General features: G+C 38.0%; 1 non-coding gene across 1 annotated transcript; it reads right to left on the reverse strand.

Moving 5' to 3' along the window:
• Positions 1 to 3,877: 3,877 nt before the first annotated feature.
• On the reverse strand, positions 3,878 to 3,985 carry LOC112730816 (small nucleolar RNA R71). Its single transcript, XR_003166624.1, has one exon. It is a non-coding gene; the product is annotated as a small nucleolar RNA R71 (small nucleolar RNA).
• Positions 3,986 to 5,517: the final 1,532 nt, after the last annotated feature.

A 5,517-nucleotide genomic window follows, 5' to 3' on the forward strand; every position in this document is an offset into this window, starting at 1 on the left:
ATTTTAGTTAGTTTTTATTATGTTTTTATTAGCTTTTAAATAAAAATTACTCTTCTGGACTTTACTATGAGTTTGTGTGTTTTTTTGTGATTTCAGGTATTTTCTGGCTGAAATTGAGGGACCTAAGCAAAAATCTGATTCAGAGGCTGAAAAAGGACTGCAGATGCTGTTGGATTCTGACCTCCCTGCACTCGAAGTGGATTTTCTGGAGCTACAGAAGCCCAATTTGCGCGCTCTCAATTGCGTTGGAAATTAGACATCCTGGGCTTTCCAGAAATATATAATAGTTCATACTTTGCCCGAGATTTGATGGCCCAAACAGGCGTTCCAAGTCAGCTCAAGAATTTTGGCGTCAAAACGCCAGAACTGGCACAAAAGCTGGCGTTTAACTCCAAGAAAAGTCTCTACATGTGATAGCTTCAATGCTCAGCCCAAGCACACACCAAGTGGACCCAGAAGAAGATTTCTGCATTAATTACCTATTTCTGTAAACCCTAGGCTACTAGTTTTCTATAAATAGGACCTTTTGCTATTGTATTTTCATCTTGGTTCTTTTGGTTCCCTCTCTGAGGCCGAAGCCAATGACCACCATTATCACTTTTGTATTTTCAACGGTGGAGTTTCTACACACCATAGATTAAGGTGTGGAGGTCTGCTGTTCTTCATGAATTAATGCAAAGTACTACTGTTTTTCTATTCAATTCACGCCTACTTCTTCTCTAAGATATTCGTTCGTTCTTCAACTTGATGAATGTGATGATGCGTGACACTTATCATCATTCTCACCTATGAACATGTGCCTGACAACCACCTCTGTTCTACTAGCAATGGCTTGAATGCGTATCTCTTGGGTTTCTAATCTAAGATTGGAACCTTCGTGGTATAGGCTAGAATTATTGGCGGCCATTCCTGAGATCCGGAACGTCTAAACCTTGTCTATGGTATTCTGAGTAGGATCTGGGAAGGGATGACTGTGACGAGCTTCAAACTCGCGATTGTTGGGCGTGTGACAGACGCAAAAGGATCAATGGATCCTATTCCAACATGATCGAGAATCGACAGATGATTAGCCGTACGGTGACAGCGCATTTGGAACATTTTCACTGAGAGGACGGGAAGTAGCCATTGACAACGGTGATGCCCAACATAAAGCTTGTCATGGAAAGGAGTATGAATGATTGGATGAAGGCAATAGGAAAGCAGAAGTTTAGGGGGAACAAAGCATCTTCATACGCTTATCTGAAATTCTCACCAATGAATTACATAAGTATCTCTATCTTTATTTTATGTTTTATTTATCTTTTAATTATCAATCCTCCATAACCATTTGAATCCGCCTGACTGAGATTTATAAGATGACCATAGCTTCCTTCAAGCCGACAGTCTCCGTGGGATCGACCCTTACTCACGTCAGGTATTACTTGGACGACCCAGTGCATTTGCTGGTTAGTTGTGCGGAATTGTGACAAAGTGTGATTCACGTTTGAGAGCTCCAAGTCTTTTCACGTTTGAGAGCTCCAAGTCTTTGGTGCCATTGTTGATGATCACAATTTCGTGCACCAAGTTTTTGGCGCCGTTGCCGGGGATTGTTTGAGTTTGGACAACTGACGGTTCATCTTGTTGCTTAGATTAGGTAATTTTATTTTTTTTATTTTTCGAAAAAAAAAATTTCAAAAAAAATGTTTTCTATTTTGTTCTTCAGAGTTTTTTAGAATGAATTCTAGAGTTTCACGATGATTTGTTGAAATCTGGCTGACTGTGAAGCCATGTCTAATCTTTTGGACCGATGTTTCAACTTATCATCACAAGAGCTTGTTGATTTCTATCAATTTTACTATTGTTAGCAATTATCTGCTAAAGCTTGGCTAGCCATTGGCCATGTCTAGTATTTTGGACCGGAGCTTTCATTGAAAGCTTGGCTGGCTAGTAAGCCATGTCTAATTCCTGAACCGGAGTCTTAGACTAACATTGCAATGATTCCTGAAATTCTTATTAAAAATTTTGAATCCCTTTATTTTCTTTTCCACTCAATTTTCGAAAAACCACAAAAAAAATTTATAAAATCATAAAAATAAAAAATATTTTATGTTTCTTGTTTGAGTCTAGTGTCAATTTTTAAGTTTGGTGTCAATTGCATGACTTTCTTCTTCTTGCATTTTTCGAATATATGCATATTGTTCTTCATTGATCTTCAAGTTGTTTTTGATGATTTCATTGCTCTGATATTTAAATTCTCTTATTTTGTGTGTTTTGTTTTTTTTCATATGCATTCTCAATTTGTTAGTATCTCTTATATGAAAATTTTTAAGTTTGGTGTCCTGCATGCATTGTTTGTTTGATTTGAGTTTCCTAAGATTAGTTGTATTTTGATTGTTTCTCATCATTGAAAAATTCAAAAAAATTTTAAAAACTGTCTTTCCAAGTCAATAATACAGAGAATTGAAGATTCAGAACATTCAGCAGAGGAATCAAACAAAAAAAGCTGGGCGTTCAAAACGCCCAGTGAAGAAGGAAAACTGGCGTTTAAACGCCAGCCAGGGTACCTGGCTGGGCGTTTAACGCCCAAAAAGGTAGGATTTTGGGTGTTAAACGCCAGAATGGATGCCATTCTGGGCGTTTAACGCCAGAAGGACACTAGAGGGAAGATTTTGTTTTTAATTCAAATCTTTTTCAAATTTTCATAATTTTTCAAAATCAAATCTTTTTCAAATCATATCTTTTCAATCATATCTCTTCAAAATCAATTTCTTTCTAATTTTTTTATTATTCTCGAAAATCCTTGCTACTATTAATGATTTACTTCAAAATTTTCAAGTTGTTACTTGCCTATTAAGAAAGGATCAAATTTTAAATTCTAGAATCATATCTTCTAATTTCTTGTTAGTCAAGTAATCAACTTTAATTTTAAAAACTTTCTTTTTTTTAAATTGAATTTCAATCATATCTTCTTAATCATATCTTTTCAATCACATCTTTTTTCAAAATTAACTCTCAATCATATCTTTTTTATTTCTAATTTCAAAATCTTTTTCAAAAATCACTTAATTTCTTTCCCAATCTTAATTTTCGAAAATCTCAATCAAATTTTCAAATTTCTTTTTATTATTTCAAGATCTTTTTAATTTATTTTCGAAAATTCTTCCCCTCTTATCACATCCTTCTATTTAAGGGACTAACACTCCTCCTCAAGGTGCAATTCGAACTCTATCCCTCTTGATGAGTTTGAATTCTCTTCTATCTACCTCTTCCTTCTATTCTTCTTTTCCTCTGACACCTCAAGGAATCTCTATACTGTGACATAGAGGATTCCCTACTTTCTTGTTCTCTTCTCTGTCATATGAGCAGAAGCAAAGATAAAGGCATACTTGTTTAAACTGATCCTGAACCTGAAAGGACCTTGAAGAGAAAGCTAAGAGAAGCTAAAGCACAACTCTCTCTAGAGGGCCTAACAGAGCTCTTCAAGGAGGAAGAAGCCATGGTAGCCGAAAACAACAATGCCAATAATGCAAGAAAGGTGCTGGGTGACTTTACTGCACCTACTCCCGACTTCTATGGGAGAAGCATCTCAATCCTTGCCATTGGAGCAAACAATTTTGAGCTTAAGCCTCAATTAGTTTCTCTAATGCAACAAAATTGCAAGTTTCATGGACTTCCATTGGAAGATTCTCATTAGTTCTTAGCTGAATTCTTGCAAATCTGTGACACTGTCAAGACCAATGGGGTTGACCCTGAAATCTATAGACTTATGCTCTTCCCTTTTGCTGTAAGAGACAGAGCTAGGACATGGTTGGACTCACAACCTAAAGAAAGCCTAAACTCTTGGGAAAAGCTAGTCAATGCCTTCTTGGCAAAGTTCTTTCCACCTCAAAAATTGAGTAAGCTTAGAGTGGAAGTCCAAACCTTCAGACAGAAGGAAGGTGAATCCCTCTATGAAGCTTGGGAAAGATACAAGCATTTAATTAGAAGGTGCCCTTCTGACATGCTTTCAGAATGGAGCATCATAGGTATCTTCTATGATGGTTTGTCTGAACTATCCAAGATGTCATTGGACAGCTCTGCTGGAGGATCTCTTCATCTGAAGAAGATGCCTGCAGAAGCTCAGGAACTCATTGAAATGGTTGCAAATAACCAATTCATGTACACTTCTGAAAGGAATCCTGTGAATAATGGGACAACTCAGAAGAAAGAAGTTCTTGAGATTGATACTCTGAATGCCATATTGGCTCAGAATAAAATATTGACCCAACAAGTCAATATGATTTCTCAGAGTCTGTCTGGAATGCAAGTAGAAACAGGCAGTACTAAGGAAGCTTCCTCTGAAGAAGAAGCTTATGATCCTGAGAACCCAGCAATGGAAGAGGTGAATTACATGGGAGAACCCTATGGAAACACCTATAATCCTTCATCGAGAAATCATTCGAATCTCTCATGGAAGGATCAACAGAGACCTCAATAAGGTTTCAACAACAATAATGGTGGAAGAAACAGGTTTAGCAATAGCAAGCCTTTTCCATCATCTTCTCAGCAACAGACAGAGAATTCTAAGCAGAGCCACTCTGACTTAGCAACCATTGTCTCTGATCTAATCAAAACCACTCAAAGTTTCATGACTGAAACAAGGTCCTCCATTAGAAATTTAGAGGCACAAGTGGGTCAGCTGAGTAAGAAAATTACTGAACTCCCTCCTAGTACTCTCCCAAGCAATACAGAAGAGAATCCAAAAAGAGAGTGCAAGGCCATAAACACGTCTCACATGGCCGAACCTGGAGAGGAGGAAGAGGCAGTGATTTCCACTAAAGAAGACCTCAATGGACGTCCACTGACCTCCAAGGAGTTCCCTAATGAGGAACCATGGGAATCTGAGGCTCACACTGAGACCATAGAGATTCCATTGAATTTACTTCTGCCATTCATGAGCTCTGATGAGTATTCTTCCTCTGAAAAGGATGAAGATGTTACCGAAGAGCAAGTTGCTAAGTACCTTGGAGCAATCATGAAACTAAATGCCAAGTTGTTTGGTAATGAGACTTGGGAGGATGAACCTCCATTGCTCATCAAAGAACTGGATGACTTGACTAGGCAGAAATTACCTCTTAAGAGACAAGACCCAGGAAAATTCTAAATCCCTTGTACCATAGGCACCATGACCTTTGAGAAGGCTCTGTGTGACCTGGGGTCAAGTATAAACCTTATGCCTCTCTCTGTAATGGAGAAGCTAGGGATCATTGAGGTACAAGCTGCTAGAATCTCACTAGAGATGGCAGATAATTCAAAGAAATAGGCTTATGGACTTGTAGAGGATGTCTTGGTAAAGGTTGAAGGCCACTACATCCCTACTGACTTCATAATCCTAGAGATTGGGAAGTGCATGGATGAATCCATCATCCTTGGCAGACCCTTCCTAGCCACAGCAAAAGTTGTGATTGATGTTGACAGAAGAGAATTGATCATTCAAGTGAATGAAAACTCCCTTGTGTTTAAAGCTCAAGGATATCCCTCTGTAACCATGGAGAGGAA

This window comes from Arachis hypogaea, chromosome 12, assembly GCF_003086295.3.
Source record: "Arachis hypogaea cultivar Tifrunner chromosome 12, arahy.Tifrunner.gnm2.J5K5, whole genome shotgun sequence".
NCBI lineage: Eukaryota > Viridiplantae > Streptophyta > Magnoliopsida > Fabales > Fabaceae > Arachis > Arachis hypogaea.